The sequence below is a fragment of the Pteropus alecto genome, unplaced genomic scaffold (genome assembly GCF_000325575.1).
Source record: "Pteropus alecto unplaced genomic scaffold, ASM32557v1 scaffold8, whole genome shotgun sequence".
In the NCBI taxonomy this organism is placed as follows: Eukaryota; Metazoa; Chordata; class Mammalia; order Chiroptera; family Pteropodidae; genus Pteropus; species Pteropus alecto.
Genome location: NW_006494609.1, coordinates 1,587,551 through 1,599,585, shown reverse-complemented (window position 1 = coordinate 1,599,585; position 12,035 = coordinate 1,587,551). Strand labels below are relative to the sequence as shown.

The following is a 12,035-nucleotide window of genomic DNA, read 5'->3' as shown; positions in this document are numbered from 1 at the left end:
AATTCTGTATCTCCTTTCACACCAAAAAAAAAAATTCTGGCTCTTAATGATGCCAACATAATCGCCTATTTGCTTTACCTCACAATATATGTACAACAGTATCAGAATAAAATAAGATTGCTGAAAATGGTTTAAAATTTTTCTTTTTGTTGGTAGGGTATTTCCTATTAAGAATGTAGAATCAAATTACTGTGTTTTAAGGTCACTTGAAATAATTCCTCTGTGTGGTTGTGCTACTAACTCAGTTAAAACATTTAGGTTTATTTGTTTCATTTTGCTTTCCCTATTTAGATATTTTTTTTGTATGTGGAATTTTATATAATTTCTTTGTATTTTTAATAATTTGAAGTAATTATGGATCCATTGGAAGTTGCAAACATAGTACAGAGACATCCCTGGTACTCTTCACCCAGTTTTCCCCAGTGGATACATCTCACATAACTATAGTACAATATCAAAACCAGAAAACTGACATTTGTAATGAAAGGTGTCTGCATAATTCTATGCCATTTTATCACATGCAAAGATTTGTGGAAACATCACCACAATCAACATAGAAAATTATTCCATCACCAAAAAGATCTCCCTCTTACTGCCCTGTTATAATCACACCTATCTCTCCCTTTCATCATTTAAACCTCTTTATCCTTCCCTGTTTATAATATACTGTCTTAAACATGTATTCTACATATATTGAAAACCATATCAGATAGTATTATAATTTTTGCTTCAACTATCAAACATAATTTAAAAAATTTGAGATCTATTGTATTTACTCATATTTTTACTCTCTTTCTTCCTTCCTGATATATAATCCTGATATATAAATAAAGTTTCCTTTATTTTTTAAAATAATTCCTACTGATTAAGGACTTCGTTTAGCCATTCTTTTAAAGTATGTCTGCTAGTTCCAACTTCTCTTAGTTTTCCTTTATTCGAGAATATCTTGATTTTTCCCCTTTATTCCTGAAGGATATTTTTGCTGGATATAAAATTCTAGGTTGATGGTCCTTTTATTTTAGCACTTGAACAATGTTTTGGTACTTCCTTTAGGCATCCATGGTTTGTAATGAGAGATCTACTGCCATTCAAATTGTTTCCTCTTGTAAGCGAGGTGTCATTCCTTTCTAGTTGCTTTCGAGATTTTTTCTTTGTCTTTAGTTTTCAAAAATTTGATTTTGATGTGTTTTGGTGTGGATTTCTTTGGGTTTATCCTTTTTGGAATTCACTCAGTTTCTTGAATCTGTAAGTTTATGTCTTTTGCCAAATTTGGAGAAATTTCAGCCATTATTTCTTACAATACATTTTCAGCCCTACTCCCTTCTGGGACTCCACTGACACAAATGTTAGATCTTGTTATAGTCCCATGAATCCCCCCGGCTTTAACATTTTTTTTTTTATTCTATTTTCTCTCTGTTGCTCATATTGGGTGATTTATTGTTCTCTCGTCAAGTTCACTACTATTCCATCCTCTGCATTCTGCTGTGGAGCCCATCTGCTGAGGTCTTTTTTTTTTTTAAATTGTGTGCTTTGGTTCTAAAATTCCCATTTAGTTCTTTATATTTTTTATTTATTTGCTGAGACTTTATGTTTTTTCATTTGTTTCAAGTGTTTATAATTGTTCGTTGAAACATTTTTGGGTGGCTGCTTTAAAATCCTTGTCAGATAATTCTGAGGTTTGTGTAATTTCAGTGTTAGTATCTATTGTCTTTTCTTTTTCAAGTTGTGATTTTCCTGGTTCTTTGTATGAGTGACTGCTGGACATTTTGGCCATAATATTGCGAGACTCTAGATTTTATTTAAGTTTTCTGTTTTCACAGACCTCTTCTGAAACTGCTGGTGAGGGAAAAGGGTTGCCCCTCATTATAGTCAGATGGGTGTGGAAGTCTGAGTTCTCCACTCAGCCTCTATTGACACCCTGTTGAAGAGGAACGCCTCATTATCATTGGGCACAGGTAGGGGGCCAGGCTCCCCACTAGGCCTCCACCGTTACTACCCTAGCAGGGAGGAGGAAGCATGCCTCATTATTCCCCATGTGGCCTCTACCAACACCATGGGGCATCTTCTTCTCACTCAGCTTTCTCTGACACCAATCCAACAAGGATATTAGGATGCCCTGCTAGGCTGTACTTTTCTTGGTCCTTTGGCTAGAAAGAGCAGGATTTTATTGGGGCTTTTCAAATCTCATGCGTTGCTATTTCTGGGCTATTAACTTTGCTAGAACCTAGTCTGGGTTATATAAGGCAAAACAACAACAACAACAAAAAATCCCCAGAGAACTCTCACCACCCTGTTGTTACTTGGGTCCAAAAGTCCCTAGTTGGTTTACCTTTCAATATCTTATTTATGTTGTATTTCAGTATCTTATTTATGTTGTATAAGCAATGTCTAGGCGTTTTAGTTGTACTTAGTGGGGGGAGTATGAAAGAATATATCTACCCCATCTTTCCAGAAGCAAAAGTCTGTGGGTTACTTCTTCATTTAAGAAAATTAACAACTTTATTGCAGTATAATTGACATACAATAAACATATATTTAACATGTACAATTTGATAAGTTTTGACATGCACATACCTCTGAAACCATCACAACAATCAAAATAACATATCCATAATGCTCAGGTGTCCTTGTGTCCCTTGAAATCCCTCCCTCTTGCCCTTTCACCTGCCTGCACCTTTCATTACTCCCTCCCCACTAGGCAACCACTGATTTTCTTTTAATATTGGAATCATACAGTATGTACTTCATGTTTTTGGTGGGGTGGGGTTCTGACTTCTTTCACTCAGAATAATTATTTTGAGATCGCCCATGTTTTAGCATGTATCAGTAAGTCACTCCTTTTTATGCTGAGTAGTAGTCCATTGTATGGCTGTAAAACTGTTTATCCATTCACCAGTTGATAGACATTTGGATTTGTTTCCATTTTTTGACTATTATAAATAAAACTGCTATGAATGTTTGTGTACAAATCTTTGTACGGACATATACTTTGATTTCTCCTGGGTAAAGTACCTAGGAGTGTAATGACTGGATCATAAGGGAGGTGTATGTTTAACATTTAAAAAAACTGCCAAGCTGTTTTTCAAAGTGGTTTTACCATTTTACATTGATTCCGGCAAGTCAACCCTTGGTATGGTCAGCTTTTTAAAGTTTCAGCCATTCTAACAGTTATATTACTGGTCTCACATTGTGGTTTTACTTTGCATTTCCCTAATTAGTAATGTTGTTGAGCAACTTTACATATACTATTTGCCATCCATATATGTTCTTTGGTAAAGTGTTAAAATCTTTTATCCATTTTAAAATTAGTTTGCTTGTTTTGATATTATTAAAATTTTATAGTTCTATATATATTCTAGATGTAAGACCTTTATCTGATAAATGCTTTGCAAATATTTTCTCCCAGCTCTTGGCTTTTCTTTTCATTAATAGTATCTTTCAAAGAGCATATATTTTAAATTTTATCAAATTTTTATTTTATGAATTGTGATTTTGTCATATCTAAGAAATTGTTGCTTAACCCGGATCAAGGTTTTCTCTGTTTTTTTCTTTTTTTACTAGAAGTTTTGTGATTGAGGTTTTATATTTAGGTGTATGAGCCCCTTTGAATTAATTTTTTAACAGTGTAAGATACAGATTAAAGTTTATTTTTCTGTAGATGGATATCCAATTGTTCCAGCATAACTTATTGAAAAGACTAGCCTTTCATCACTTAATTACTATTGTGTATTTGTCAAAAATTAAATGTCTACATGTATGTGGGTCTATTTCTGGACTTTCAGTTCTGTTTCACTGATTTATTTGTCTGTTTTTACGCTAATATCTCACTGTCTCGATTATTGTAATTTTATCATGCATCTTAAAATCAGGTAGTGTTAGCCCTCCAAGTTGTCCTTTTTATTTTGGCTTTTTAGGTCCTTTGTATCTCCACATGAATTTTATAGTTTGTCAGTTTCTGCAAAAAGTCTGCTTAGATTTTGATTGGAATTGTGCAGAATGTGTAGATTAGTTTGGGGAAAATTGACAATTCTCAATGTTGAGTCTTCTAGTCCATAAATATAACATACATCCCTATTTAGTAATGTCTTCTTTAATTCTTCCCTTCATACCTGTGTACAGGTCTTTCACATTTTGTCTGATTTATCTCTAAATACCCCAAAGTTTTGATACTATTATAAATGGGTTTTTAAAAATTTAAATTTCTGATATTTCTTTGCTAGTATACAAAAATGCAATTAATTTTGTACATTCGTCATGTGTCCTGCAATCTTGTTATACTCATTTATCAGTTCTAGAAGCTTTCCATAGATTGCAGAGCATTTTCTACATAGTTGATTATGTTTTTAGTGAATTAAGAAAATTTTATTTTCAGTATAGATGAGTTTTATTTTACTTGTCTATTGCACTGGCTAGAATGTTCAGGACAATATTAAGTAAAAGTGGTGAGAGTGGATATCTTTATGTTGTTCCTGATCTTAAGGTGAAAGCATTCATTGTTTCATTATTAAGTATGATGTTAACTGTAGGTTTTTTGTGGTCACTATCAGATTACTAATTTGAGAGTTTTAAATCAGGAGTGGATATTGGATTTTGTCAACTGATTTTTCTTAGTCTATTGAGATGATCATATGATTTTTCTTTTGTAGTTTGTTAATATGAGTTACACTGATTGATTTTTGAATGTTAAACTAACATTGCATTCCTAGGATAAACCCCACTTTGTCATGATGAATTATCCTTTTCATATATCTTCAAATTTTCTTTGCAAATGTTTTGTTAGTTTCATATGTGTTTATGAGATATTGATCTATAGTTTTCTTGTGTCTGTATGGTTGGATTTCAGGGTGATATTGGCCTCATATATGAGTTGGGAAGTATTCCCTAATTATCAGTTTTCTAGAAGAATTTATGTAGAATTGATATTTCTTCTTTAAATGTTTTGAGCATTTACTAGTGAATCCATCTGGACTTGGCCAATTTCCCTGTAGGAATGTTTTTAAGTACAAATTTAATATCTTTAATACAGATAGGGCTTTTCAGGTTATCCTTTTCATCTTGAGTGAGCCTTGGTAGTTTGCAACTTACAAGGACTTTTTTTATTTCATCTAAATTGTGAAAATTAATTGTTCATGCTATTATCTATTTAATGTCTGTAGAATCTTTAGTGGTATATCCTTTTTTTTTTATTTTTAGTTTAATAGACATTTATTTCTTTAGTCGAACAACCTCTACACACAAAATAGATGGTTTAAGATTTTTGAGTGGAAAGGAAATTAGGTCTCAGGAAGTTTTTTGAGTCTACTATATGTTTTCTGAAAATCATTTAACTGAGTCTTTTAAGATCTCTGATGACTATGGCCAAATGAAAAGGCGATTCCTTATATTGGTAACTTGAATTTTTTTTTTACATGATCAGTCTAACTAAAAGTTTATCAATTTCGTTGATCTTTCGCTTTTGGTATAATAGATTTTCTTAATTTTTTTCTTCTTATTTTATAATTTCTCTGATCTTTCTTTTTTCTTTTTGCTGTTTACTTTGGATTTAATTTTCTCTTCTGTTTCCCATTTCTTAAGGTAGACACTGAGGTCATTGCTTTCAGATCTTTTTTCTTTTCTACTATAGGCACTTTTAAATATAATTTATAAATATAAATACTACTCTAGCCTTATTTCACAAAGTTCAACATTGTGTTTTCATTTTCATTCAATTCACAATATTTTCTAATTTCTCTTTTGGTTACTTCTTTACCCATGGATTATTTAGAGGTGTGTTATTTATTTCCAAACATTTGAGGGGGTTTTCCAAAGATATGCCTGTTATTTATTTCTAATTTAATTTCATATGGTCAGAGTATACTTTGTATGACTTGAATCCTTTTAAATTTACTAAGACTTGTTTTATGGCCCTTAATATGATATGTCTTGGATAAATATTTTCTTTGGTCTGGAAAAGAATGTATTTTCCTGCTGTTGGAATTTTCTGTAAAATGAATTAAATCAAGTTGGTTGACTGTGTTGCTCAAATCTTCTATATCTTTACTGCTTTTTTTTATCTTTGTTCTATGAATTATCAAGAGAGAATATTGATAATCTTGACTATAATTGTGAGTTTGTCTTTTTCTCTTTACAATTCTATTAGTTTTTGCTTCATATATTTTGAAGCTCTCTTTAGGTGCATAAACATTTTTTTTTTAAGGTGAGGCAACCCTTGGTTGACCTCACAGATTTCAAGGACCTTATCAACTTATAATCCCTTATTTTTTATTTTTTATGCCTATAGCACCTGGTCTTCCTAGGTGGTCTCCCATCCAAGTACTAACCAGGCCTGACCCCTGCTTAGCTTCCGAGATCAGACGGGATTGGGCTTGTTCAGGGTGGCATGGCTGTAGACTCATAAACATTTAAGATTATTATCTCGTCACAGATTTCAAGGACCTTATCAACTTATAATCCCTTATTTTTTATTTTTTATGCCTATAGCACCTGGTCTTCCTAGGTGGTCTCCCATCCAAATACTAACCAGGCCTGACCCCTGCTTAGCTTCCGAGATCAGACGGGATTGGGCTTGTTCAAGGTGGCATGGTTGTAGACTCATAAACATTTAAGATTATTATCTCCTCTTGGTAAATCGATCCCTTTATCATTATGTAATGACCTTTATCTCTACTAGTATTATTTATTCTGAAATCTACTTTCTTTGATATTAATATAGGTATCCTCTCTTTTTTTGATTAGTGTCAACATGGTGTATGTTTTTCCATTCTTTTACTTTTAATCTATTTGGGTCTTTTTATGTTAAAAGATTTTTATTTTTATTTTTTATAGGCACTATATAATTGTGTCTTGCTTTTTTAATGTAATGTGACAATCTGCTTTAAACATTGTTTAGACCGTTTACATTTAATGTGATTATTGTTATAGTTAGTTTTAAATCAGTCATTTTGCTGTTCCCTATTTATCTTTTTGTTCCCTTTTCCCCTCATTTTCCTTTTTGAGGGGATTAATAGAATTTTTTATGATTCCATCTTATCTCCTCTGTTGGCTTATTAATTATAATTCTTTGTTATTTTAGTGATTGCTTAGTGTTTACAGTATACGTCTTTAATAACAGTTTACCTTCAAGTGATATTTTACTACTTCATGAACAGTATAAGAACTCTAGAATGGTACTGTGGTAAACAGAATAATGCCCTCCTACCCCAGAGATGTCCATATCTTAATCCTAGGAACCTGAGAATATGTTACCTTACATAGAAAAAGGGACTTTGTTGATGTGATTATATTAAGGACATTGAGATGAGATTATTCTCCATTATCCAGATGGGCCCAATGTAATCATAAGGGTATTTATAAGAGGCAGGCAAGAGAGTCAGAGTCAGAGCAGAAGATGTGAAGCAGAAGCAGAAGTTGGAGTGATACAATGGAGGAAGGGGCCACAAACCAAAGAATGTAGGTGGCCTGTGCAAGCCAAAATGGCAACGAAACAGATTCTCCCCCAGTCTCCAGAAGAAATGCAATCTGCTGACACCTTTAGCTCAGTGAGACTGATTTTGGCCTTCTGACTTATAAGATAGAAAATTGGTATTGTTTTAAGCCTATTAGTTTGTGGCAGTTTATTAGAGCAGCAATAGGAGACTAAATGTGTATTTTTATTTTTCCTTTTGAGTTTCGTGTAATTGTTGTAATATATTTTATTTTTGCATGTGGCATAAACCTCATACTACATTGTCATTATTTTTGTTTAGGCAATCATCTTTTAAAAAGCTTTAAATAATAAGAAGAAGATCTTATATAATTACCCATGTACTGAACCATTTCTGATGCTCTTCATTCCTTTGTGTAGATCCATATTTAGATCTGTTATCACTTTTTCTCTCTCTAAAAGATTTCCTTTAACACTTCTTATAGTATGGGTCTACTGATGATTAATTCTTTCAACTTTTGTATGTCTGAAAATATCTTTAGTTTGCCTTAGGTTTTTGAAAGGTATTTTTTGCTGAGTATACAATCTAGGTGTACAAGTGTTTTGCTTTTCTTTTCAGTACTATCGTGATGTTGAACCACTATTTTCTTGCTTGCATTGTTTCTGATGAGAAATCATTCTTATCTTTGTTTCTTCCTATGTAGTAGCCAGCTCCTTTTTCTGGCTACTTTTAATATTTTGTCTTTAATCACTGTTTTAGGGCAATTTCAGTTATGATACGTGTTGTTATAGTTTTCTCCATATTTCTTGCGCTTACTTTTGTTGAGCTTTTTAGGTTGCAGGTTTATATTTTAATCAAATTTTGAAATTTCCAGCCATTAGTTCTACAAATATTTTTCTCCCCTCTTCTCTCTTTTGGGGCCTCCGATCATACATATATTAGCTGTTCGAAGTTGTCCCATAACTCACTATGCCATTCTTCTTTTTTTAAAAATTCTCTTCCCCATGGGTTTCATTTTGGATAGTTTCTATTGCTATGTTTTCAAGTGTACTAATCTTTTATTCTGCAATATCTAATCTGACATTAATCTCATCCAGTATGTTTTTTTAAAAAAATCTCACATTGTAGTTTTCACTTCTAGAAGTTAGATTTGAGTCTTTAAAAACATTTTGTTTTTGTTTCACTTTTGAACATGTAGAATACAAATAATAACTGTTTTAATGTTTTTGATGCTAATTCTAACATCAGTTTCAGTTCTGGATTGGTTTCAATTGATTAATTTCCCCCCTCATTTTAGGTTGTATTTTCTACCTTCTTTATATGCCTTATAATTTTAGATAGAGTACCAGACACTGTGAATTTTACCTTTGTGGTTCATATATTTTTTATTCCTATAAACGTCTGGAACTTTGTTTTGGGACAGTCAAATTACTTGGAAACTGATCCTTTCTCATCTTGCTTTTTAGATTTCTTAGATGGAACTGGAGCAGTGCTTATTACTTTAGGGCTAATTATTCTCCATTAGTGAGGCAAGACCCTTCTCTGTACTCTACCCTGTACTCCACGAATCATGAGATTTTTGCAACTTGCTGGTAGGAACAGACTATTCCCTGCCCCTTGTTCTCACCAGGCACTGTTACCTCTATTCTTACCAGGTGGTTCTTTCCTCAGAATTGAGTAGTTTCCTCACAAGCATGCACTGATCGGTCCTGAGATGAATACACCAAGGAGACTCTCGGTGGATCTCAATGCTTCTTTCTCTGTGCAACTGCTCGGCTGTGCCTGTGTTCTTCCTTCAGTTACAGTCTGGAAACTTTCTCAAGGCAGTAAGCGGTGCAGTCATAGGGACCATTTTGTTTGTTTCCAGTGTCTCAGGGATCACTGCCCTTCATCGCTTGATGTCCATTGTCTTGAAAACTTTTGTTTCATTTTTTTCCCTTCTCTTCTGATTTCAGGTAGGAGAGTAAATCTGGTCCTTGATACTCTGTCTTAGCCAGAAGCAGATGTTTCTTTTTTTATTTTATAATCATATGAACATATGATTATTTTATAATCATATGAACTTTATAATCATAAAATATTTACATGGTTCTAAAGTCAAATCTATAAAGCACAATATATTCAGAGAGAGAGTCTAACTCTATCTTATTCTTTTACCATTTCTTTCTTCTTTCTATAGGCAACTTCTTCTCGTCACTGTTATTTTGTTTTGCTCTCTCTATAACAATCTGTTTTTTTTTTTTTTTTTAGTTTTTGGTTTATCTTTACATACATCAATATTTGTATATATGTGTATATCCCTATTTGTTAGATAAGTAATAGTATATTATATACAGTGTTTTCCACCTTGCTTTTTTTCACTTAATATATTCCATTGCAATATATACTTATCTCTTTCTCTCTCTCTGTCTGTCTGTCTGTCTCTCTTTGTCTCTCTTTCTCAACAGCTTTATAATAGTCCATTGTGTGGATATACTATCGTTTATTCAACCAGGTCCCTATAGATGGACATTGGATTGTTTTCAGTCTTTTTCCAGTATTGAAAATACTACAACAAATATATATTTTTGTATTTTTGCATGTGATATAGATTCCTAAAAGTGGGATTGCTGGGTCAACAGACAAATACATATAATTTTGCTTGATGTGCCAAATTCTCTTTCATAAGGTTACTTCATTTTGCATTTTCACTAGTGATGGGTGAGATTGGTAGGCATATTTCTAACAGAATTTTTAACAGTGCAGTAGAATGCTTCATTGAAGGATGAAAACTAGAATTATTGAAACAGGCGAAGGGAGAGACTTTTATCTGGGATATTGGAGAGACAATTTTTGTAGCAGGTATGAGTCAGACCCAATAACATCTAAGCTTCCTCCTCACATTATAATCCTATTATTCTTAAAAAAAAATGCTTATGATGGATTTAGAAAGTATGTCTTGGTGGTTTATTTGATTCTCTACACATTTTATATGCCTTACTACAGTGCTTTTACATTACCAGGACACATTTTCCATGAGCAGTTTTAGTTGGTGATGTGGTAAGAAAAGAAAAATAAATATTATAAGAAGTGGCTTGGTGGGCAGGTAGGCTTGGGGCTCTCTTTTCCTGATATCTTTGGTGTGGGCAGCCCTGGGATGGCTCAGTGGGAATTAGATAGGACAGTGGAGAGGTTTCGAGTGTGGGCTGTGGCCTAGAGTACCCTCATGAGTGTGTGACCCTGAGCCAGTTATTTAATCACTGTTAGCCTCACTGTCATCCTTTAAATGTATCATGGGGTTGTTGGCACAATGAGATAACAGTGAGTGTGAGATGCTAGCCTATCACAGAGGAAGAGCTCAGTAAATGTTAGCTATTGTTACTGTTTCAACTTTTGAGCGTGGTGGGACCAGTGAAGGGCTTGGGAACCCCTGGGCTAGAAGAGAGGCAGGCAGCATTCTGGATTTGAAGTCTACCTTACCAGGGAAGTCTTGGCGCATGGGACACTGGAATTGAATCTTAGAGAGAGAGAAGCTTGTGGAGAAGAATGGGAGAGCGGGCAGGGAGGGGATTGTTGGCGAGCCAGAGAGAGAGCCATGCTAAGTACTGGGGTATGGGGCCAAGTGCCCAGGACTCTAAACTTTCAGAGAGGAGAAAAGGCACCATGGCCTGGGATGGTTCGGGAATGCTTCACTGAAGAGGTGGTCCATGAAGTTAGGGCAGCTCTTAAAGAAGCCAAGAGAGAAGAAGAGGGCAGAGCACCAAGAAATGACACAGATATAGGAGCTTGTGAAATACATCTTTCTCATTCTTCAGTCCTTACTGAGGGGCTTATTACTCAACCCTCCAGCTCTGTAGAGTTGGTTCAAATTGGCATTTTCAACCACAAACATTAACGAAGCACCTATTATGTGCCGGGCCCTGGGAATATAAATCTGAGCAAGATTTGCTCTAGTGTAAAGTTCCTTATGTGGGAATTTTTCAAACGACAACCGCTTTGGTGGATCTCTGATATTGTGGTTCAGTAAAATTGGGTCGAGGCCCAGACATTTGTCCTTTTTAATAACTGCTGGTGCAGTTCTGATGCCTAGACTTGGTGAAGAACCCCTGGCTTATGAGCTGGTGCAGTCACCGCCTCTTTCCTCTAACTCCCATTTCCTCTTGTTCCTTGGTCTCTCAGTTGGCTCTCCGTCATGCACAAGAGGGTGGATGGTTAGGATGCAGAGAATACCCTTCCACTTTTGGGATAGAGGGTGAACAAATTGGCATAAGTTACAGGAGAGTAGGTTTTGATTTAGAAAAAGGGTAGAGTAAAACTCTCTATCATAGTAAGACTGGGCCAACAGCAGGAAGTCTGTCCTGTGAAGTAAAGAGTTTTCCATTGCAAGGAGGGTTCAGTGGCAGCTATGGGTCCACTTCTCGGAGATGCTGCAGGGACAGCCCTTCCCTGCGTGGGCTCGAACTGTCACTGCTCAGCTCTGGTTGGGGAAGAAGAGGTTATTACACTTCATCTTTTCAAATTCTTTTCTGTCCCATATCATCTTACCATCTGTTTTCTTATCCTATTTCATCTTCTGAAGTTTTAATAGCTCATGATGTGTCTGTCAAAGATGCTCATGACACTAAGAATCCA

The 12,035-nt window shown here is 34.5% G+C and overlaps 1 protein-coding gene and 2 pseudogenes across 1 annotated transcript in view; 1 reads left to right on the top strand and 2 right to left on the bottom strand.

Moving 5' to 3' along the window:
- The window catches only part of DPF3 (double PHD fingers 3), a 189,119-nt gene that overhangs the window by 99,018 nt on the left and 78,066 nt on the right, over window positions 1-12,035 (top strand). The gene's annotated exons all lie outside the window — the stretch shown is intronic.
- On the bottom strand, window positions 6,272-6,391 carry LOC112473769 (annotated as a pseudogene).
- LOC112473848 lies at window positions 6,472-6,591 on the bottom strand (annotated as a pseudogene).